Here is a 25,473-nt window from a genome sequence, read left to right as displayed (position 1 = left end):
TTCGTAGTTCAAACTGAACTGTAATGACCTGTTCAGCTGTGACTCAGTAAGTCGCTTGACCTGTTGGTACCCTAGTTAACAAGTAAAGCAGTAAATTATTTAATGCAACAGCATGCAAATTTTTTTGCAGTTTGTAGCTCAGTTTTAGGTGCACAGCATGATTTGTGTTCAGTCTAACAGAAGAACTGTATCTCATGTCTTTCCATTAATAGCGCTCTCTTTTAATCAAGGGTCAGGTTTGGAGTTGCCAGTTAGGATTAGAGATTTTAAATTCAGCCGCTGTGCCTCTTTACTTGACAAGCCCCTTCTGTTGACAGGAGTGGAAGTTTTTTTTCCCCCAGACTTTTAAGATCTAATGTCCATTTTCTGTCTAGGATTGTTTCTTTGATTCACTCTTGACCCTCCTTGCCTCTCCGTTTGCCCCTTCTCTCCTTCCTTATGTTATCCAGTGTTGAGTGGAGGTAAGGAGAGATAGTAATCTGCTGTAGCCTTGGCACTCTTTCGCACTCATGGTCTCATTGAAGAAGATTGATGGCCCTCTTTCTGGAATGGCTGTTGTTTTGGATGGAGAGAGAAGAAGATGGAGGCAAAGTAGTGGGTTTTGAATGAAAAACTAAGTGAGGGAGGCGTAGGGAAAGCAAGCGGCAGCGGGGAAGAAGAGAAATAGCAGTAAGGTGAATGATAGTTGTAAAAGATGGAGAACTGGAAGAGGAAATGTCACTGTGGAGGAGCTTGAGAGCTCATTAAATTTGGTTTATATTTTACTGAGTGAGAGTGCGCGTCCACCTGTGATTGGTTTCAGATTTACACTTTTTTGTTTTTCTCTAATGCTCATGTGGGTTATGGAATTGACTGCACTTAGTTTGCATGTCAGCAGGATTATATTTAAATGTCAGCTCTTCTCAAGATGCAAATGAGACAGGAACATGTTTTGATGAATGATTTTCTACACGTGTCTTGTGTTTCTGTTGCATTACAATGCAGTGGCCTTTAAGCCTTTTAGGAACATGTTAGTCAGTATTAACGGTTCTGCATTGCTAGGGGAAATAAGCAGCCCTTCATCCCTCTTCATGATGGGTCTGTTGCTCAGTGCCCATGTGGGTGGCACTGGGTTGATTGGCTGTAATGACAGTTATGCTCTTAATTGTGTCACTTATACTCCCTCTGTGGCTCTTTTTGAATGCAGTCAAGCGCTTGATCTACCCCCCCCCCCCCCCCCTCCTTCCCCCCCAGTGTTTTGTTCCTGTCTACATATTAGTCTTTTCAGGTTTTGGAGCGGTGAGATATAGAACAGCGACTCTTTCTTCTTCCCTCTTAATCTTTCTTTCATTTGAGAGAAGTATTGAATCTGACATTGTCTTTATATTTTGGGCTACCCCTGTCTCTCCATGTCTCCCTATGCCCTCTCCTTAATTTGTCTCCTGTTCCTTTAATATCATTTTTTTTGTTCCTCTGTTTGACTATTGTCTGAGTTGCTGTTCCACTGCTTTCTCTCTGTCTTTCTCGCTCTATTTCATCAGCCTGTTGTACATCGACCTATCTTTCATCCTGCCTCTCCCTCCTCTGTGTCTTGTCGACTCCTCTTTTTTTTGTTTTCTATTTTCCCCCTCTTGTATTTTTGTTTTCAACCTCCTCATCTGTCCCCTCCCCCCCCCTTTTCTTTTTCTTTTCATTTCTTTTCTTTTTTTTTTTTTTTGAGACAGACCTTGCTGTCTCATGACACCCCAACATTGGTGGGGTCAACTCGCCTTGTCTCGGTGGCATGACTGGTTGCATTCTCTATTGTTATCATTTCCTGTCTGAACTGACCACTTGACATAGCTGCAGTCACAGCAGGGCAAATGATACAAGACCAAGAAAACAGGAAGAACATGAAGGGTGCACACCGTAATGTCTGTTCATACTGTTGCTGGGTTGTTTCAGGTTTTACTTCACGTAATTTCCTATGTTGACAGTCCAGCATCACATCTAAGGCTACTAAACATCACAAATGAAAAACAAGCAAAAACAAAAACTGAAAAAAATGTTAGACTGGCTTCACTTTACCAGCTAAACCTGTGTAATCAAAGTTTGTGATAAATGGAGTTGGAATCCGTATCTGCTTTTTTTACACATCAGCCTAAAAAGGTTGATGTCGTATTGTTGTCACTTCGCCAGGCGGGTGGGCAGCCAACTTTCAACTTTGTGAACGCGATAATTCAAGAAAGAGGATTTTCCAGTTCATACCATTGATACATCTACTGAAAATCTCGGACGAGTTTGAATCTCAAAGACCTCTGACCTCAAGATCAAGGTCAGAGGCCTGAAGTTTTCTGAAAATCTTCTGAACGTGATAACTTGAGAAAGATGTGACCTAGGATTTACAAATGCATCTAGTGAAAATCTTGGACATGATTGACTCCCTGTGACCTTGACCTCAAGTCAAGGTCAGAGGTCAAGCTTTCTGAAAATCTTGTGAAAGTGATAACTCGATAAGATTTTCAAATCAATACCACAGGTGCATCTACTAAAAATCTCGGATGAGTTACTTCTTACCATAATAATGCCAATCACAGAAAGTGACAGTCTTCTCAGTGGTTTACATTTACTATAAGTTTAGCATTTCTTATTCCTGGCTCTTACTTAGCCATTTGCTTTTGAATTAATGTGATGAATAAAGTCACTAAGGCTCATTTGCACCCCATTAAGATCTACTGAGACCCGGTAATTATGTGTTGTAGAACTTTTACTTCCAGGGGATTTGTGCCACCTAAAGATTCTGCTGCCAGGTGCCTGAGGGGTACCACTGGTGGCTGACAGTATTTTTTGAGTTAGTAAGAACGAATCTTGTATTCATTTCAGGTGAGCTATTGATCAAATGGTGCTGGTCCCGTTCACACATCACAGAGCCAGACTTCCTTTTTGACATTTCTTTCAGGGCTCAACCTTTGTATTTTGCATCTGATTGACATTTCCTTGGTATATATGTGTAAACATAGGGATCTTAAGGTATTTCATTCATTCATGCAGATCATCTTTTCTCTCTCTCTGAGGTAAAAGCCCATAGGCAGTTTGAATGCTGGCCATGAATACAAAGCACCAAATATAAAAAGTAACTTATTCTCTGTGCGGTATTTCTGGGCCAAATATAAGTCAGTGTTTAGCTTTAGAGTTGCAATTTATTACACTTCTGAGACAAGTTGTGACTCCCTGGATTGCCGTAGATTTAAGTCATTCAACGCCTGTTTTAATATGCAGCTTTATTCTTTATGATCCAAGTGTCAGAGTAAATTGACTTAAATCACACAGCTTTTTCTAGTTGCGTGGACATGTTAAATGTCAGGCATCTTTATGGATTGGCTGTATTATGAGAACAAAGTGCATCAACATGGCTGTTTAGCTTGAGACATTTTGTCACAATCTGCAGACCTTTCTGCAGTAATTGTTGGCAAAACACACCCAGTCTGCTCTGTGAAATCCTGTTCATCTGTGGTTGGCAGGCATGTGAAGTATGAGTAAGCGTCCCTAGTCATGTTTATTTAGGTAGAGGTGGAATTTGAAAGAGAATTAGACTAGGAGGATTTTAATGACACTGCGCAGAGTTGATGCCATCGTGGGTCTGTTCTGTCAGATGATTGTTTTGTTATTGGGGTCTGTGTTGGCTCTTTCTACATCACATTAACATGGTGAATTTTATCTACAAAGATTTTTATCCACTTTTATGGGTCGCTGTAAATATAGCCCAGAAAGTATCAGGGAAGCATTAAGCGTGCTTTGCTGTGATCCGCCTTTGAATGCTATTGCTCTAAGCAGCACATTTTTTATTTGTGGGATTGAGATTGCATTGCTTTATGGCTCTGTTTACACCTGTGGCTTTTTGGTTTGCTGTTTGGATGCAGTCCAGATACAGTTTGTGTTTGGATTAGTGCTTTAAAGCTGCATGTAATTGCGTAAGGTGGGCCCCTGTCCCGCTTTGTTCCGCCTCTGTGTAAACCTTACTACAGTCTTCGCAAAACATGTGTTTTTGTAATATCTTGTCACACAGACACACGCACAAACATGCTCGCTCTATCTCAGGAATACTCTGCATTCAAGTCTCCTACAGAACAGATGCACACACAAACAGTCAACTTGACAAGGAGTCTCTTGCAAGACTATGATAAGGCACTGGCTCACACCCACGCTTGCTCTCACAACTACAGTGTTGTTGATTCTTTTCGCTGTTTGTGTCTGCAGCTTGCCAAGAAGCTCAGGGTTTGGACAGACAAGCAGTACTGACACACCTACAGACAGAGACCTGACGGAGAGAGTCCAGCTGGCTAGTTATGGCAGCTGCAAGCGGAACAGATGTGCGAGGTACTTTGATCTAGGTGAGTACCAAATGAGGTGAGGATCTCGGGGAGGGAAGGAGGGGTATTGGTCTGTACCAATATTGGGTAATTGCAAGTCTGCCATGGGAGGGCAGAGGGGAGCTGGAGAGAGGGGCTGTTAGAGGAAATTTTAGTCTATGATATTAAAACATTAAAATGACTGCTTTTGATCTTAAACCGATGGCAGTACTGTTAAACTAAGTGTTTTTAGCTAACTTGCAAATATTGCATAAGCACTGAAGTCTTTGTGTTCCATGTATTCTGCACTGATTTGTCAATTTTGCCAGTTTCACTTTAAGTTTGAAATGCCTTATCTTTTCCAAACAGTTTTTTGTCTTTGGACTCAATATTGAAAAATATTAACTTGGCAAATTAAAGTTTTAGTTATTGGCTTCAAAGTAAAAATACATTTTGTTTAGCTTTTTTTTTTAAAAAAAAAAACAAAAAAAACAACACCTACAGTATTCACATAAGGCTAGCTTTGAACCAAATAGTGGGTAAGAGGAACTGGATGGTCCAGCATAAGAAATAAGCTGGAAGGTTTGAATAGAAAACACAAACCTTCAAAAAGTATGAAGGTGACAGAAGATCTAAAGGCTGCTAGTGAAGGAATACCAAGTAGCAAGAGAACAGAGGATGCAGCAGACACTTGATCATATAAATGGCAGCTGGGTAAGACGTTTCAGGTAGTATTCATCTGTCATTTATAAGTAGAATTTGCACCCAGTTCTAATAAAAGACTAAAAATGGGGGAAAAGGGAAAGCTTGGGTTTTTAGAAGGGGAAATAAGGGTGCAGGCATAGAGGATGTGCCAACATTGGAGACCAAAAATAAATAAATAAATAAAATGTATCCTTTAGGGTAAATTATGTGGTCCTGTGTGTTTCATGCTTCCCCCACCAAACTTTCCCATCTTAATTAGGTAGTGTAAAACTAGCAAGAACAGCAAGACAGCAAGAAAGGAAGAACAAAAGCCCAATGAAAAGACTGTGAAACGGCAGCCACTTTTCATTTAGAGACTATAAGATGCTTGTTTTGTGTGTGCTGAGAGGAGCAAATAGTAAATGATAAATGTATTAATTAGCCTACTGGTGTATAGATCAGTCTCTTCACTGCTTCATCAAATGTAAGATAAGGTGATTCTTTTTTCTTTGAGTTTAAACTTAAAGCAAAGGTTGATGTTAATGTTAAGACAAAAGAAATTCCAGGATACAGCTCAAACCTTTTCTCTATCTTCCCACGTTTCGAGTGTGGTTTACTTTCATACATTCAGAAGTGAACATTTCATTTGGCGGTGTCGCTTGACATCAGTGTTGCTGTGTATACCCATGAAAATTAAATCTCTGTGTAGGATTTGTTGAGAAATGCTGGGATATTTTAATCACCTCCTTTCTGTATTATCGCACAGAAAAAGCATCGTGCAAAATCAACATGAATATGGTTTTTAAGATGGGTGTGAAGCAGTGCTGGTGATATTAGATTTCTTGGTAGAAACTTCAGTTCTCCCATGATACTAAAAATAGTTTTAGTATTGAAAATGAAGAAAAGAAGAAAAGCATTGTGTGTGTTCTGTTTTCTTTCAAGATTAGATGGGTGGATTCTGGGTATATTCTTGTATATGTAAGTGAAAGACAGTCCTTGCTGACCCTGCAGTTACAGCCAATTTGCTGTGATCATAGTGACAAGTGTCTCCATATGGTTACTTAGTAATTAGCTAAGAGGAGATAGAAAGGTTGGAATTGGTGGGGCATTAGAGGACCTGTCAGAAGGCTCCACTCATCTTACCCCCCCAAATCTGTCAGGAGGCTTGTCTGGGGGCCCATGCTCCCCAGTCCCTTCCCTCACACTTCAGTGCTTCAGTTAATTGAAGCCACTTCAGATCAGTCAAAGGAGCTGGATCTGCATGCCTGAGCAGACCACAGCACTCACCTGACCTGTCACTCACTTCTATCAGCAGTTTCCTGCCACCCACAAGCTCTTCCCAACACATCATCGTGTACAAACCCAGGACATAGTGAAGATCCCAGAAACATACTTGGTATATAATTACCTAAAAAAAGCTACCACACTACAACCTGACAGATACAGATGTCCAATACATCCAAGACTTTTAACCAGCTCCTTAGTACAATGTCTGTTTGATGGCTTTTGTTAAACAAATCACTTGTTATAGTGAATTCATAGCAAGTGATTTGTATCAAGGCACATGAAATTGAGTATAAGAACACATCTGAAGCATTTTCACTACAGTTAAGGATGAATTATGTTGTGTCCTACATGTTGGAAAAGGCAAATTTAGACAATGTCCTGACCTGATTCTCCTAACATTTGAGTTCATGTGCAAAAACAGCTGAGGCTGTTGTATTGTACGCGTTGGGACTTTGACTGTGAATATAAAAAACCTTACTAGTTAAATTTGTCTTATATCCCTTTAGAATCCAAATTCTCATGCATGTCTCATGCTTTTAGGATGGCTACTTTTTTTTAAAGCTGCATTTGCGCTTGTGCGATGTGCACAGGGTCTCTGCAAAACAGCAACATTTTATTTGAGTTTTATTCAAGGGACTAGAATAGTACCTGTCCTCTGCAGGAAAGCAGGGAAAATTTTTTTTTTACATTTTCTTAGGAATCTACTGCAGTGTACTGTAGTTATTTCTTTAAACTGACAGCAGTTTGAAATTTCATTTTAAATATTGAAGTTAAGTGACAATTAGTAAAATAATACTGAGTGGACAGGATTTAATTCTGGCATCTTAAACAGTTTGTATTGCCAAGGTTGATTGAAGAGGAAAGTCTAAGACTGGAAATATTGAGTATATATAATTAAACTAACCCTAAGCCACAAATTGCAGTAACTCAGGTTTACGTGTTTCATTATTTTATGGAACATACGAGTGCCCCTCATAGGTGTAGACTTACTCAGGCTGATTACAACATGTTAGCAATCTGTCTACAATTAGCAATTAATTGCAGATCTTTTCCAATCTGTTTGAAAGTCATTGCAGTCAGTTGGAGTTGGACTGAGACAGGATGCTGTTGACAAGGTGACCTGTGCAGTCGCTTTGTGATGAAAAGTGGTCACCAAGACTTTGAGTGTGCAGCACCCTCAACAAGATTTGGTTGCTGCAGCAACTTGCAATTGGTTCCAGGGAGCAAAAAAATTAAATGCAATCACTCACCAACTGTTGGTTTTTCCTGCTGTCTTACTGAGGCCTTAGATACCTCAGTAGAGGCAAAGTCTGACCTTACGGGAAAGATTTATGGTTCATATGCCTGAGAAGCCTGCTCCTGGTTGTGCTTCTGACTTGAAGTGCCACCTATTGGGTTTGGAAGCTGTGGACTCTCTTCTCTGAATTTAGCAGGGGACCCAACTCTTATCAGCAAAACTTGGAACAATTTGAGTCCATGTTGAAATCTGAGATGTACAACAGGACTTCTTCAAATTTTAAACTTGCATATTCAAAAATTTGTAGTGGCACTGGAATCAGACCAGAGGAGCACAAGATGATGATCCTGAAGGGGGGGATTGGACAGACAATAATCAGGTATAGATAGTGGAGTCCCAGAATCCCACAATTTTAGGATTCCACTATCTATGCAAGTTAGTGCAGACCTGGCACAAAGCCTTTTAAACTCCAGTGATGGCATTAAAAACATACCAAGCGGCCTTATAAAAAATTTGACTTCAAGTGAGCAGCAGCAGCAGCATAGATTTTCAGGAGTTAGACCTTCATTTTCAAAAAGTGACCCTGAACTGCAGTTTTATAGCTGTAAGGAGAATATTGTCATCTGATAGTCTGTACTTACTCATGCTTGAAAAGCCAAGCATAACAAAATGAAAAAAGGGCAAATGTGGACTGGAGACGCAGTAAAATGCTTTTTTCCAATTCATGGATATTTCTAAACTCTGAAAGAGCATAAGAAAATTTTTAAAGCTCTGTATAAACAAAGATCCAAGACTTCAAGCCCACAAAGCTCAGCTAAAGTGATATGGACTAAAATTGGATTTCTTTTGAATAATTTGCCTCCCACATGGCTTTTGTTGATAAATTATGGCTGAATTGAAAATTGTCTACGGTTATCATAAAGTAACCGTTCAATAAATGCAACAAAGAAACAACTTGTTCTATGATTTGGACCAAAACAAGCTGATTGAAGTCTGTAAAGGCCATAAAGTCACGCCTTTATTATCCAAATGCAGAAATTCTCTTTTTCTTTTGCCTCAGCATGCAGTTTGATGTCTGAACAGGAAGCAGTCATACCTAAATGACAAAGGTTTCAAACTCTTCCCATATGATAACAAAAAAATGAAAGGCTATGATAGTTTACAGTTTTTAGTTTATAATTTATCCAAGTCAAGTAAGAGTACTTGGTATAGATTATGTTTATCTTTAAAAGATACCAGGAGAAAAGGAAGTGAAAGCAAGAGGTTAGATGTGATAGAAGGGTGCATTTACGCCATGGTTTAATAAAAGATGTGAAAGTGTGCTCCTGGGACAAGCAAGTTCAGTGGTTTACGCAGCGATGGCAGTGCAGATATTTGCCAGGTATTTGCATGTAGAGGTCACCCTGCTGCTGTAAAAAGGGAAACTTGCCAATCTTAAATCTTGCTTCTGAGTTACATTATATTGCCATAAGTATTCACTTACCCATCCAGATATTTGAATTCAGGTCTTCCAATCATTTCCATGGCCACAGGTGTATAAAATCAAACACCTAAGGCATGCAGACTGCTTCTACAAACATTTGTGAAAGACCGGGTTACTCTCAGGAGCTCAGTGAATTCCAGCGTGGTATGCAGTAATCACAGAGCGGGGTCAGCGGATGCTAAGGTGCACAGGAAGCATCAATTTTCTGCAGTCTATCTCTACAGACCTCCAAATTCTAGACTCTAGAGTGCTGAATTGCGCATCTCCTGCTGGCAGTCCGATGGATGAGTCTGGGTTTGGCAGTTGCCAGGAGGATGGTACTTGTCTGAGTGCACTGTGCCAAATGTAAAGTTTGATGGAGGGGAGGGGGGGGGAGGGGGGGGGGGGGGGGGGTATGTTGTGGGGTTGTTTTTCAGGAGTTGGCTCAGCCTCTTAGTTCCAGGGAAAGGAACTCTTAATTCTTCAGCATACCAAGACAATTTGGACAATTTCATGCTCCTAACTTTGTGGGAACAGTGTAGGCATGGCCCCTTCCTGATCCAACCTGACTGCGCACCAGTGCACAAAGCAAGGTCTATAAAGTCTATAATGAGCAAGTTTGGTGTGGAAGAACTTGACTGGCCTGCACACAGTCCTGACCTCAACCTGATAGAACACCTTTGGGATGAATTAGAGCGGAGACTGCGAGACAGGCCTTCTCATCCAACATCAGTGTCTGACCTCACAAATGCACTTCTGGAAGAATGGTCAAAAAATTCCCATAAACACACTCCTTAACCTTGAGGAAGAGTTGAAGCTGTTATAGCTGCAAAGGGTGGGCTGACATCATTTTAAACCCTATGGATTAAGAATAGGATGTCACTCAAGTTCATATGATGTGAAGGCAGACAAGTGAATACTTTTGGCAATATAGCAAGTCTGCAATACTGTGCCCCCTCTGCTGGTTCTGTAGTGCTGCTTCCCACAACACTTAAAACTGGGAATGTGTGAAGTATAGCCATAGGGAATAGATCTTTTTGAAACATCCCACTTGGGAGTGAATGTCTAAATTGAGAAGTGGAGCTTGTGAATTGTTTTAAATGCCAGGCTTCTCCTCATTCAGGGTGCTTTCTTGTGGAAGTCTTTAGTTATATTGTAGCCCAGTCTGCTGACATTTAATGCCCAGCCATTACATCCTCTGTTGCTGCTTTAGTACAGGCCTAGTTGTTACCGGTATGAATATGAATAGACAGATGTGACAGCTGGCCAGCCATATGTGACAAGCCTTTTAAATCTTTACGCCTTAATTATTCCTCCCCTTGGGACAAATATTGGCATTTAAGGTCTTAACACTCAGACCTTATAAACTGCCAGCCTCCAGTTGGCATTATCTGTCTCTTGCCAACTTCCAAGCAGACTAACAAAGATGCTAGATAAAGGGCTAAATTCATAACTGTCAGCTATGGTTAGATGATTTTTTTCAAATCTATCAGTATTATAAAGATTGTTATTTATCATATTCATTTAGAGTTAAGTAGCTCTAGTAAACAGTGTTGACTCCAGAAATCTTTCATGGCATCACCGTGAGGGCTCTATGTATATAGGTTAGCTGAAAACTGTGTTAATATTGGAATTTAGGAATTGCATACTGATATATCCTTTTCATGTATTTACTGTGTAAAATTATCAAAAAATTGGGGTTTTCTTTATCTGCTGTATGTAATATAATTAAATGATTGATGCACTGAGCATTTCTTTTTCATTCTGCTGCATGTCATTAAATTTTGTCTACCCCTTCCCATAGTTTGTTTCGTCCTTTTTTTCTCTATTCTATCTTCTCTTTTCCCCATTACACCCCATTTGGTTGTGACAGATGGCTGCCAGTTTTCTGTCTAGTATTGTAAGATCTTTACCTTGCGATTTAAACAACCTTGGAGCGACTGTTGTTGTGAGTGGGTGCTATGTAAATAAAACTGAACTGAAATGAAAAGATTCAGAGAATCAGGAAAAGTCTCTGTATGCAAAATCCTGCCCTTTTCTGGGTAAATCACTGCATGGGCTCAGAACATGCTTTGTTGTTACATCCACACAGATAAGCTAAGACTGGTATGCAAAGGATAAAAACACATAGAAAGCAAACATAGAAACAACACTGCCCTCTGTGGGACTAAGGTCCTTTCAGATGTGCTATCCCATAGTCTAATTAAAATCTGAAATAGTGGATGTCACATTGCTTTGAATTAAAAAAGGAGAGGAAATCGAGCTTGTTATTAGCACACATTTCAAAACCAGCATCTGTGATGATATAAGGATTTATTGGCATATATGGAATGGGCAGTGGTGGACAGTAACGAAGTACAAATACTTCGTTACTGTACTTAAGTACTGTACTTTTACTCACTACATTTTTACACAAGTATCTGTACTTTCTACTTCTTACATTTTCAAAACAAGCTCGTTACTTGAGGTTTAATGCGTCTGAGGAACGTTTGCATTTCCGGTCAGTGCGGGAGCCGGCTTCTGATTGCGAGCGGGTTTTTTCTTGGAAGTCACAACAACAGGGTGGGAGGGAGGAAACAGACACCCCACACGGTAGAGGGAGAGGCTCCTGCAACGCTCGCTCGGAGACCGGAAAGAGCCAGGGGAAGTTGCGCTTTACATAGAGGCTGCACGCCGGAATGGTGAGGAAAATGAGTGACAGAAAATGTAAAGGACAAAAAAAGTGTCTGCAGTTTGTCACACAGTGTCACAGTGTGTCTGCTAGCTAAAAGAACAGCTGCTGTATTTTAAGGGAGAGCAAAAAATGAGCGATAACTTCACTCAGACGGAGAAAGATGTAAGAAAGAGGTAGAAACGTCCTCCAAGGAGCTACTTTTACTTTCTTACTTTGAGTAGATTTCAGAGCCTGTACTTTTTTACTTTTACTTGAGTACAGACGTTGAACCAGTACTTCAACTTTTACCAGAGTAGTTTTTAACACAAGTACTTGTACTTCTACTTAAGTACAGAATGTCAGTTCTTTGGCCACCACTGGGAATGGGTAACTTTCACATCTGTGAAGGCACCATTAATGCTCAATGATATATGCAGGTTTTATAGCAGCACATGCTGCATTCCAGTTTTCACATTAAAATGACTTACTTTTTTTTGTTGTTTTATTATGACAATGCCAAACCACATTCTGCGTTGTGTAGTTGCTGCTCAGCTATGTTGTACAGCCATGGCTTAAGTCCAGACTTATCACTCGTTGAATACATTTAGCTCATTATGAAATGGGAAATACAACAAAGAAAGTGCCAGACTGGTGAGCAGCTGAAATTCTGACTCAAACAACAATGGGAAAACATCTTGCTTTCCCAAGTGGTCTCCTCACTTCCCAAATGCTAACAGTCTTGGTAAAAGAAGAGATGATGTAACATAGTGGCAAACATGCTCCTGTCCCAGCTTTTTTGAATCACATTGCTAGTATCAGAATCAAAATGAGCATACTGTATATGCTTATATGCTGTATATGCTTTTGAGAAAAAAAAATTCCCTGTTTCAGCATTTCATATGCTGTCTATGCCATATTTTCAATGCAGTATAAGATTTCAGTGATTTTACTTATCACTGCCTTTGATTCTTTGATGTACATTTTTCAGTCTCAGCTTATTTGGAAATTGGCTTGTACTTTTACACTCTAAGTTTTTTACTGATACTTAACCTGTATTTAAGCAAGACTTGAAAAGTAGGACTTAGTACATGTAATTGAGTATTTTAAAAATGACAGTGTTGCTACTTGTGAATGAAGTAGAAGATCCGAGTGCTACTTTTTTAGGAGATCATTATTTGATAATGATGTTACTCCTAACTTGGTGTATACATATTGTACCAAAAACTACCATAATGTATCAGTATTGTACATTATTATTATTTATCCAAATAACATTACTCTGTAGCCATCCATTTCATTATCTGGGATGCACAGTCACAAATTCACTTTTTGGTCTGGGAATGTGTTGCTGCTGCTGCTTATGAGGCAGACTTTCAGTGCACCGTCCTGTGTCAGCACTTGGACTGTGATTTTTGCGTTTTAGTGAATGAAGTTCAATTCAATTCAGTTTTATTTATATAGCGCCAAATCACAACAAACAGTCGCCTCAAGGCGCTTTGTATTGTGGGTAAAGACCCTACAATAATACAGAGAAAACCCAACAGTCAAAACGACCCCCTATGAGCAGCACTTGGTGACAGTGGAAAGGAAAAACTCCCTTTTAACAGGAAGAAACCTCCAGCAGAACCAGGCTCAGGGAGGGGCAGTCATCTGCCGCGACCGGTTGGGCAGTTCACCAATCTGCATCAGTTTTATTTTAGTCATGAGAGTAGCCAGTGAGAATTTTCTGGAAGCTGTGGCCTCTTGTGATCCCCTTGGTGTCACCAGTGCTGCCAGTTTTCTTATGCTTTTACTTCATTAAGTGTTTGTTGGAGATTTGCCTCTTTTTCAGTGAGGATCTGAGGTTTGAAGGCATTTTTTAAATTTCTTTTTATAGTGTGGGTATTGAGAAATCCTTTGAGATTCATTTTGACTAAGGGCCATACAAATAAAATTGACTTAATTAATAACCGGAAGTGAAAGTTATAATGATTTATTATGCACTGGTATGTGGCTTCAGTTCCCACAGAGTTAGTATAATTCTTCAGCTTGTGCATTTAAGAAAAAAATCAAGATGATGTCACGCTACAGGAGAGCATATTTATGGTTATCTGATGCATCAGGTGAATAAGCTGCTGACATCTCTTTTTAAGGTTTTAAAATAAATTAAATGCTGGTAGGTGTTTTATTACACTGTTGTATAAGTGGTACTCATCAAAATGAAAGTAGATCTGTTATTCTGTCTTTGAATCTTTTTCTTTTTGCCCCCTCATCTTCTGTCTATTCCCCATCTTGGTCTGCCTCACCTGGGTCATCCCACACATTCTCATTTCTCTTGTTATCCTAGGCTCTAATTTCAGTTGCTGCGGTAACCCTGCGGCTCCCCACACTTATGCCTCCTCCCTCATCTCTCTGAGCTCCTTGTTAAGTGTGGCAGAGCTGGTTAATGATTGTGTTTTATTTATATTTTTCCTCCGGTAGGGTTCCTTTTGATAGGGCACGCATGCCTTGACTCTTGAATAAGACTGGCTTTATAATATTCCCTGTATCTTCATTTTATTTCTTTCTCACTTACTTGTTTGCTTGCTTTCTTGCCTTTATTTTTCTTCCTTTTTTGATTTGTAGCTGACTGTCTTGTGTTTTCTTGTTTTTTCTCATAACTCTGCAGACTGTCACTGCTAGCTGTCAGTCGTGGAAAAAAAAAAACAAACAAAAAAAAAAAACTGCCTCTCAAGGACATGAGGTGGACTCTCGCTGCTAATACAATGCCATACTTGGATACAAACTAATTTCCTTAGTGTGCCTTATTTGATTGTTTGCTTTTATGTAGATCATGTTTAAATGGAGCTCTGTTGAGCTTTTAGTTCATGATTGAAGTTTAAAGAAACATCCCAGCAGATGAGAACTCGTATCTGCACCAGATAGTGGTGCATAATATATATATATATTTTTTAGAAATCCAGTAATAGCCATATTTTTTGTTTCTTATTTGAACCACTGTATTTTTCATTTTGTTTTTTTTGATACCCTTATATGGTGGAATCTTCTTTGCTATGGCAAAATGGTGACCACTAAATTTGAGTTTCATTTTGGAGAAGACGACAGATCTCATGCAGATCAGTTGCAGGGAGCCAGACCTGCTCAGTAGGGCTGGTGGCAAGATACTGTTCTATTGGTGTGACTATAAAACTCTCTGCCATGAGTGGGCAGACAGTGCCATGATGGCACAATGCCATGGCCTCATTGACAGTCTGTCTGTACCACAATAAGGAACATGCTCCTTGCTACAACTCTGAACTGATGTGCCTCCTTCAGGCTTGGAAGCTGTGGCCTGTTTTACTAAAAAAACTGGTGTTTGGTTTTTGAGTCATACCCAGAAACCTAGCTCTCATTGCCAGTGATGATCGTTGACATAAATTTGGGTCTGTGACAGAGAACTTGATGTCCCGATGACATAAATTGGCCAAATTTATGTCAAATATGATTTTTGCTCTTTACCAGTATAGTTCACTGATATACACTATATTGCCAAAAGTATTCATTCACGCATCAAAATCATTGAATTCAGGTGTTCCAATCCCTTCCATGGTCACAGGTTATGAAGCCAAGCACCTAGGCATGCAGACTGCTTCTACAAACATTTGTGAAAGAATGGGTCGCTCTCAGGAGCTCAGCAAATTCCAGCATGGTACTGTGATAAGATGCCACCTGTGCAGCAAGTCCAGGGATGAAATTTACTTACCATTAAAAATTCACAGTCGACTGTTAATGGTGTTATTACAAAGTGGAAGCAATTGGAAATGACAGCAACTCAGCCACAAAGTAGTAGGCCACGTAAAATGACAGAGCGGGGTCAGCAAATGCTGAGGTGCATAGTGTGCCGAGGTCACCAACTTTCTGCAGAATCAATCACTACATGCAAAAGCATTGAGTGGAGTGGCGTAAAGGACGCTGGGCTCAGCCCTTTAGTTCCAATGAAAGGAACTCTTAATGCTTCAGCGTACCAAGACATTTTGGACAATTTCATGCTACCAACTTTATGGGAACAGTTTGGAGATGGCCCCTTATTGTTCCAACGTGACTGCACATCAGTGCACAAAGCAGGTCCATAAAGACATGGATGAACAAGTTTGGTGTGGAAGAACTTGACTGACTTGCACAGTCCTCAACCTGATAAAACACCTTTGGGATAAATTAGAGCGGAGACTGCGAGCCAGGCCTTCTCGTCCAACATCAGTGTCTAACCTCACAAATGTGCTTCTGGAAGAATGGACAAAAATTCCCATAAACACTCCTAAACTTTGTGTAAAGCCTTCTCAGAAGAGTTTAAGCTGTTATAGCTGCAAAGGGTGGCCATTGTCATATTAAACCCTATGGATTAAGATTGGGATGTCACTCAAATTCATATGTGTGTGAAGGCAGGCGAGCAAATACTTTTGGCAGTATAGTGTATCTTTAATGCTCGGTGTATATTTAGACACCCATCAGAGGCCTGTCTATCCTGATTTATTACTAAGCTCTAAATTGTTTCTGTATCTGTTTACTAGAAGGAGATGATTACAAATTACTTCAACTCAGATCTAGAAGATTAGATTGTCCTGGTGTGTTGTTCTTTTTTGACCTCAGGTAAGTCCCTGGGAGCTTTTGTAATTTGTGATCATTCTACTTTCACAGGACTCATTGTATTGCAAAAGTGTAATCTCTTCCCATTAGTTATATTCAGTTTTAAGAAATGGACAGCAATAGGTATTCAATTTTACCAATTTAGAATGAGGCAGTGGTTGTCATGTATTAAAAAATAGCCTGTTAAAGCTAACAATTAGTAAAAATGTACTTGAGTGTACTAGTAAGTAAGTAGCTAATAAGTAATTGTCAGCCTATCGAACTGGTGCAATGTCTGGCAGATACTAAGATACCAATGAGCTGACTGATTGGATACCTACAAGTAACCCAAATTCAGATTGACGCCATACATACAACCAGTACAATACTGGACATGTGTGACTGGAGAGGTTCATGCTTGTTTATTGTCCAGCAGCACTTTACGTTTTTCATTTTCTTCTATTGTTAGATCTTCCATTCTTCACTGTGTCTGATTTTGTTCCTGTCACACTTCTCTCTGTAAGGGCACCAAAATAGTTTGAGATATTTAAGTGACAAAAAGTGACCACACCAGAGAATCTAAACCAGGGAGTGCTTTAAAAAAATTACTTTGGTGGAGCTCTTGTGAATACCATTATGATTGTAATTAACTAGATAGTGATATCTCACTGTCAAAACTGCAATGAAATATTTCTGTTTGAAAAATTCTTTTGTGTGAATCTGAAGAAAATAGCTCATCCAGACAAGTCCAACGTGTGTCGAAAGTTGCATGGACTGAAATCTAATTTGTTTTGACGTCTGGGTTTCGTGTTTGCGTTCTTGGTTTTTGGCTGTCAGGACATTTCTTGCTTTCTCTCTCCCTTACTCTTTCTTATTGGTAACATTATTCTGTGCAAGAAAATGATAAGTCCTATCACCATCTCATTTTGTGCCAAGTTGTATTCCTGCCTTTTATATCTTCCTTCCCTTTACACCCCTCCTTCATTTTCATCTTAAATCATGTTTGCATATTTATTATGTTTATATATGTATCTTTATTAATGAATGGTGTCTGTCTCATGTGTTGGGTTTTTTTTTTCTTTTTTAGACTTGTTGTTCTCTTTTCTTATCTGCCTCCATCTCTAAGTCCATCACTGTCTACTGTTGCCACCATCCTGGCATGTGCCAGAGCAGAGAGTCTCTCTGGTGCTTTTGATTGGCTGTTCAGAGATTGGAATGTGCCTGCCTGACTCAAATGACTTCATTAGAGAGTGATAATCTCAGAGGGGGTCTTCACCAAAGGCGTCATTCAACAAAGGCCATTTAGACAAAAGACAAAACATTTGAAATGGTTAATGTGAGTAATTTCAAATGGCGGAACAGGCGAAGAAGAGTTTTAGCGCTAAAAGTTTGATAGTGGCAGGAGTGCTCTCAGAGATAGTGAAAGAGAAGGAGATGAATTAGGGAGGCTTCAATTCAGAGCATAACTGTTGGTTATGGTCCCAGATTTACTGTGAAGATCTGAAATGTCACTGTGTGTGTGTTGTGTGTAAGTGTGAATGTGTGTGTTTGTGGTAGTCTAGCAGCTTTATCTGCCTGGCATTTTCTGTTTTCAGAACTGACTGTGGTACCAGGCAACATCTGATGACCCTCCAAAAGGCTCAGTGCTGCAGAGAATACTAAGGGGAACACATGTAACCTTAACACAAATTAGGAAGGCTTAGATTTGGAGGGTGACTCACAAGGTTTTGTCACCTTTACTAACACCAGCATTTATTTTGTGGGTGTTATCTTAATAGTCTCGTGGGAATTTGGATTTGATTCTCCCAGTGCTGACTTTCTGTGAGCGCCGTTGTGCAGGTAATGAACTGATCTCCAATCAGAATGCTGGCTGATTAATACAGATGATATGACATATTTCCTGTTGTATGGTATCGCTTTTGGCTGCAACTTTACAGTCTCTTCCACTTCAGTGGTGCAAGGATAGAGTTTGGCATTTAGGTGCCAGGAGACAAACAGCGATGTTCGTCTGCAGGCACCCTGCACCCACCACTATCTCGACTTGGGTTCCTACGAGTAAATACTGAAAATGTCAGCTGAAAATTACATTTAAGTCGAAACTTTTGAAATTTTAGCATTTTGAATGTCATATCTTTTCTAAAGAGAAAACACCAAAAATTTATTGAAACTACATTAGCAAACTATATTCCCTGCAACTGAAATATTCAACTTTTTGATTATGCAAATTAGTTAACGATGGTAGGGAACACTTGTGTTAAAGTACAGATTCATGCTCATTTACCTGACCTTTTTTTGCTGACAGTTCTCTTTTTAAAAGTTTTTGGATCCATGCTGTTAATGTTTTATCTGACCAGCCGTGTTTTTGTCTGTTAGTACTACATGAGTTTCCATTCTTATTATTAAGACTGTGGTTTGACACTTTGCCGAGTGAAATGGCTAATTTTCAGCCCTCACTGTATAATATCTGTGCTCTTTAATGTATATATAACAATGTGTAAAAGGTGAGAAGATCACTTTTGATTTTAAGAGTTGGTCCATCTTTTAGGAATTTAATGAAGAGCATTTAAAATTCTCCCTGAATATAAATGAGTGTGTGTGTGTGTGTCTGTGTGTGTATAAATGTGGTAATTGGGAAGCAGAGTGACGTCGGGGCACACAAAGGAGTAACCCTTGTCGTACCGTGTGCAACCGATGGATGGAACTGAACTTATTAGCACAGCTACCTTTCCTTTCCTTTCCTTTTACTGAAAAGAGCAACAGCAAAGCAATAAGACAGAGAACACACTGCATCTGTCTCCAAATCTCCTTAGTGGCCTGTGAGACTCTGCCTGGTTTTAGTATATTTCTGTGAAATCTGTATCTCTATCAAATAAGAAAAGCAATGAACCTTCTTTTAAAATGTGTTTGACAGTTTATGATAAATAATTGTTATGATGCATTCTCTCATTGAATATAAAGTACCTGTGGTGGTATAATATGAGGATGTGCATTATATTATTTCAAAGTGTATTTCTTTGTTTTAACATTGTTTTAAATTTGCCTGATTTTTGAGGCATATCTTACTTCTAAGAATCACAATGCTCATTTTAGACACTACTTTTGAGGTGCCCCAATCAGCCAGATATTATATCTTTGTGCCAATCCAAAAAAGTCCCTATTGGAGAAAAACATCTGTTTTGTGTTTTTTATTAACTGTGGTTAAGATTTAGGTATGGGAGAAAGCATTGCCGTGGTCCTACCCAATATTCTCCACAGGAGAAGTTATGTGACTGGTCTGCCTTTTTGCTGGATTGTTCAAATAGTTACAAATACTTTACCAGAGTTGGGGTTTGGCCAAGCTTTGAATTAATCTACTTTTAGAGTTGATCCATATCTGGTTCTGGAGCCAGATATTTTTGGAAGGACTTTTTACTATTTTGAGATTAAGTAAAATTTGTAAAAATTAGTCATTCACATATTCTCAAGTGCATATCAAATTGAAATACGAAAGATTAGGAGACAGCATCTTTACATTTTTAAGAAATTTAATGCATTTCATCCAGATCCAGATATCTCTCTGGAGCCAGGGATTCAGCTCATGCATGGTTTGGAAGCAGTTTTCATCCTTGGTGGAGATATGCAGTCTTGGACTGTTCTTGTTAACATTTGTTGAATCTTTGTTCTTGGCCACCAATTGTACCAATTTCCATTGGGAGGACAGTCTCAAGAAAATATTACCCCGGACTATTGCGTATGGTGACCCTGTACTGTAACTGTCTGCTTCAGTGGTTACTGCTGAATGGTCTCAATTGTTCACTTCTTCAGGGAGAGGGAGATTAGACATGACATCTAGTAAGAAGCAGGAATATTGTTCCCCAAGGCAAAGATGAGTGGTTGTGTGGAAGAATCCCATTTTGACCCTCGATGACATAAGAGTGCCCTTGATCTCAATATTGCTGCACAGTGATGTGACAGTATGACACATTAAGTGAACAGCTGATCTTAATTGGCTGCTCGTGTGCGTGTATCCACGTGGGATAGAAGTACTGTATGCTAATGGGGACACAACAGTAGTGATGTATCTACTTCACAAGAAACATGTTTGCTTTTCATTGATATTTGTTTCACTGATGGTTTTCCCAGTTCTTTTCCTTTAGACCAATATGCGTTGTGTAAAGTGTAGACGAAAGCAAAGTAAATTAGTGAATGGTCTCTGGCACTTGGTATTTGAGGACAGGTTTTAAAAATTCTAGTATATTATCTTTTCCCCCTCTCCAGTGTCAGTGGGCTTTAGTTGAATGAATTCACACGATGTGTTGTCATTGTACTTATACTCTTTTTTTTTTTTCTCTCCCCTGTTGCCTGCATGACACACCTGGCTCTGAAGATGACATCTCACAAATTCAGTAACTTGTACTGCTGCTGGCAGAGTATGTCATTATAATTGTTGGAGAGGAAGGAGGGAATGTAAGGAGGAAAAAAAAAACAGCAGTGGAAAATCTCATTGTGCCTGAAATTGCTTCCTTCCTTATGCACCACTCTTTCTATGTACTAAACACATTAAACACAGTAATTTACTGAGAGATTTTGAACATCATTATGTTGGTCACCACTGTCATCTTAGAATTGCTAGCAAACCACTGTTTTTTTTTTTTCTTTCTACAAAATTTCTTTTTTGGCTTTATGGTACTTAAATGTATAAAACACTGAATTCAAACTCAGATCAAATTGTTCAGTCTAGGTATTGGCATACATTCTGGACAGAGCACCATGGTGAAGATTGTGAAGGATGATGAAATTATTCCTTGCTGAAATTAAAATGTGAGTGTCTGGAGATGCACAGAAAGCTACTTGGATTTCAAACCATAATTAAAATGGAAAAGAAAATGGAAAGTAGGTGGACATTCATAGTCTGATATGGTCTTAATACTTTGAATTCTAACAATGTCATGAAATACTTTGAATGCTGAATCAATCTGTGTTGCACAGTAATTATTAATACTTTATCAAGGTTTTGTATGAAATGCACCAGTTGTATATTTGATCAGATATTCAATATTCCTTGTGGTTCACACAATAGTGCATTAAGAGGTTGGTGAAGTTTTTTTTTTTTTTTTTTTATACATGACCTCCTGTTCTACTCCACAGACAAGGTTCTGTGAGGATTTGCGCTCCTAACACTTTATAAGTTGATTAGATATTTGTTTACTCAAATATCTAATCAGCCAATCACATGGCACCAGCTTAATGCATTTAGGTATGCAGTGCTGTTACCAATGAAAGCAACCTCTTCTGGCCTTAATGATTTCAGACCAGTTGTCTTGACATCACATGCAATGAAGGTGCTGGAGAGACTGGTTCTGGCCCAGCTTAGCTTGCACGTAAAACATGCTCTCAACCCTCTTCAGTTTGCTTACCAGCCTCGTGTGGAGGTGGGTGATGCAGTCACTTACCTGTTGCAGTGTGCTCACTCTCACCTGGATGATACTGGTGGCATGTGAGAATCATGGTTTTTGATTTTTCCAGTGCCTTTAATACCATGCAACCACCTCTGCTCAGTGAGAAACTGCTCTGGATGGGTGTGACCACTTCTACTGTCTCCTGGATTGCTGACCGTCTTGTCAGAGAGGCCTCAGTTTGTATGGCTGAGGGGAACCCTGTCTGATGTGGTGCTGAGCAATACTGGGGCACCACAGTTTACTGCATGCCTCAGATTTCCAGTATGAGTGTGAAACATGCCATCTGCAGAAGTTCTCTCATGTTGGTGGTGCCAGACTGGCTGGTCTGAGTAGTTCAGACTCATCTGCTCATCTCTTGGGAATATCCTACACAAATGTCTCTAGTCGTTCACAGTGAATGGTCTAGGGAAAAAAGAAAAAAAAGTATCTCAAAAAAACACTCACTACATTCAAGGTATACAGAAGAGCATCTCTGAATGCACATGTGGAACCTTGAAACAGATGAGCTACAATAGCACACCAGGTGCCACCTCTAGCAGCTAATAACAGGAAGCTGAGGTTAAAATTTGCAGAGGCCTCACCAAACAGAAGATTGGAAAAATGTTTACCAGCTTGTTGAGTCTCAATTGCTACTGCAACATTTTGGTGGTAGGGTCAGAATTTGGTGTGAACATGAAAGCATGGATCTATCCTGCCTTGTATCACTTGTTCAGGCCATTGGTGATGGTGTTAGGGGTGGGTGATATTTTGTTGGTACACCCTGGGCCCCTGAGTACAACTGAACATCGGCTAAATGCCACAGCCTATCTAAGTATTGTTGCTGACCATCTTCATCCCTTTATGACCAGAGTGTACCCATCGTCTGATGGCTGCATCCAGCAGGAAACCGCACCATGCAACAACGCTTAAATAATCTTAAACTTGTTTCTTGAACATGAGAGAGAGCCCACTGTTCTCAAATGGCCTCGACACTCAGCAGATCTCAATTGAATAGAGCTCCTTTGGGATGTACTGTAATGGCAGATTCGTATCATGGATGTGTAGCTGACAAATGTTTAGCAACCGTGTGATGCTATCATATTAATATGGACCAAAATCTCAGAGGAATGTTTCCAGCACCTTGCTGAATCTGTGCCATAAATAATTAAGGCAGTTGTGAAGGCGAAAGGGGTTCAGTACTAGTAAGGTGTATCTAACAAAGTGGAGGGTAAATGTAATATTTCTGTGCTTGTAGTTTTTTGGGATGCAAGAAACAATTTTAAATTGATAGTTTTGATGATTTTTTTTTAATTAAATGGGTTTTATGTGTGATACAGTTTAACAGTCCTCATTTACTTATTTCTAAGCCTATTCTAAGTTTCTCATTTTGCAACATGCTTTGGTCCAGAAAAGCTGAAACCTGTTGGCATACGAAGATACTGATGGAGTGCATACATGATGTCCAGCACCCTCTGTGAAGAGAGAAGGATCAGAAGAGATTAGACAAGCGAAGGGGATAAAGATAGAGCTAAAGACAGGCTTTGTTTTTGGTCCCCTTATGAGCCAGGGATCCTGCTAATTACCAAGCTCTCTGGTCCTTGCTAAATGTGTTTGAAATCCACTGGATGCAGATAATTGAGCTGGAAATGTGTTACATGACAAAGTCATGCTGAAGGACAACCACTAAAAAACGCCTCCTCTCCATCGCTTTCTCTGTCAGGCACACTTTTGATAAAAAACTCCCTCAAATGATTCATTCCACAGTGTTTATCTTTGTTGTTTGTTGAGATTGAAGCTTAGGGGATGCTTGAACCACCTTTTGTGATAAGCTATAGTCAAAACAGAGACAGGTCAATGGTGGACATGTCAGACGTGTTCTTGTGTTTTCTTGTTGCTGAATAATTGCTTTTAGTCTTCAATTTGGGGATTTGAGCTTTTAAAATCCCTCACACATCATCATAGCAAAGTAAAAAATGTTTTTATAGCCATAGGCTGGATGTGTCCATCCATGCATCTCGAGTTTTCGCTCAGCTAAACAGTGGCTTGTACTTCAGTTTTTGTATAGCCTAAATCTCAAATTGATTTCAGCGCTTCATATAAAAATTGATTTACTGGCTTGGATACATAGATCCCGGGCAGAGATCAGCCTCCCCTGAGAATGTTGGTGTAAAGTGAAAACAAGGTGAAGAGAGACTCCCTGTCGTTCCATTTGCATTTTAATTACAAATTGCATCATTGCACTGAGTGCGGTAACAAAACAACTCTGTCTCTCTCCATTCATTCCTTCCTTTTGCTTCAAGCTCAGCTCACTTCATGAGACTGAAACTTCATGCGGCGAGCCACTGCAGGGCACAAATTAAACAGGGAGAGTTATACGTAAGAGCACATCCAGAACAGTTATGGCTCGGAAGTGGGGTTTTCATACACCCGCTGAAGCCTTACCTCAGTGGGTGTATGAAAACGTTGCACAAATAATTTTTGTATCAGCTTACTTCAGAGATGGAAGGACATGCATTGCCAAAAAAAGATCTTTATTTTGATACTAAGACGGACTTTGCTTTGGGCACTGGAAAAGAAGATCGTGAAAGAGCTATGGACTTGCTGCAGCCAATATCATTTTGTCATTTAGAAAGCTTTTCTCTGTTGTTATCTTGGCAACATGGGCCCACTGTGGTTTGATGTCTGTCTGAGTATATAATTTTTATTTTTTCAGAACTCAAATTTTCACAGTGGGTTTGACTGTTTCTGCTGCGTGTCTTTGTGTGTGTCTGAGCTTAGTAGGAGTGTTAGTTTGTCACTTGTGGTGTCAGTAAGTATATAGAGCTAATTGATCACACTGGAGAAGTGTACAAGGACAAAATGTGTGAGTGTAGCCTGAGAGGCTTTAGATGTGGCACATAAAAATTCAGTATGGGATGGCACAGTGCTCATAAGGCATTATTTACAAGGGTTGTGTGTCTAAACCACTTGCTAAACTCACTGCATATGTGAGAAAAGTCCTTCTTTCTTGCAGGTTGGTCTGATCAGAATGGAATGGGATCTATTTCAGTTTGCAATTGCAACTGGCATGTGCAAGAAAGTATACCAACCATGTACTTTCAGATATTTATTCACACATTACATCTTTGTGCAAAAAATATATGAACTTTGGGAGACTACAGCCATTTTGACACACAAAATTTAACTACTGCTGGGACAATCATGAGGTTGCCCTTTCTCACATAGTACTGTGCAAATGTCTTAAATCGCCTCCCATTTTTTTATAATTTGCTTCCAAGGAGCCAAACCTTTTTGTAATTTTTAAAGTGGTCTTGGGAAATAGCTGTCCAGGCTTTCTGAAGGTCTTTCAATGACTTTCTTTGGACATTGGCTGCTTTTTCACTCATTTACAGTTTGATCATTGTACTTGACCATTTTCAGAGGAATGTTGTGTTTTAAGTCACTTAACACAGACCTATGAAACATTCAAGCATAAGATAAGGTGTTTCCCAAAGATCTATAAGCCTAAAATATCTTGATGTGGTGTGCAGTGTGTCCTCAAAAAACAAAAACAAACCAAAAAAAAAAAAATAATTTTTTTTTAATTTTAGGAAACTGGACAGGTGGACAACAAAAGAATTGACAGGCCTAAACATTTATTTACAGTATCTGTATCTGAAAGTTATGCCCTTAAGAAATAGGAAAAATAAATCCAGGAAAGACCTGACACAAGACCTGAGAGAGGCATCTGGCCCTTCACCTGACCCATCTGCTGTTCACTGAAGCCTCATCAGAAATGGTCTCAATGAAAACATGGCTGTCAAGAATCCATTAAGGGAGGGAGGGAGAGAGAGATATACAACACT

At 39.5% G+C, this 25,473-nt stretch overlaps 1 protein-coding gene across 2 annotated transcripts in view; it reads left to right on the top strand.

Annotated features, from left to right (window-relative positions):
* The window catches only part of LOC115785247 (speckle-type POZ protein-like), a 101,184-nt gene that overhangs the window by 11,225 nt on the left and 64,486 nt on the right, over positions 1-25,473 (top strand). Inside the window, exon 2 of one of the 2 annotated variants that reach the window (XM_030736778.1) lies at positions 4,216-4,349. The gene's annotated coding sequence lies outside the window, so the exon portion shown is untranslated. The remainder of the gene's footprint in view (positions 1-4,215; positions 4,350-25,473) is intronic. The other variant, XM_030736779.1, reaches the window with a different exon arrangement.

Source organism: Archocentrus centrarchus, chromosome 8 (assembly GCF_007364275.1).
Source record: "Archocentrus centrarchus isolate MPI-CPG fArcCen1 chromosome 8, fArcCen1, whole genome shotgun sequence".
Taxonomy (NCBI): domain Eukaryota; kingdom Metazoa; phylum Chordata; class Actinopteri; order Cichliformes; family Cichlidae; genus Archocentrus; species Archocentrus centrarchus.
Note: the sequence above shows the minus strand (reverse complement) of the source record. Positions and strands in the feature narration are given on the sequence as shown.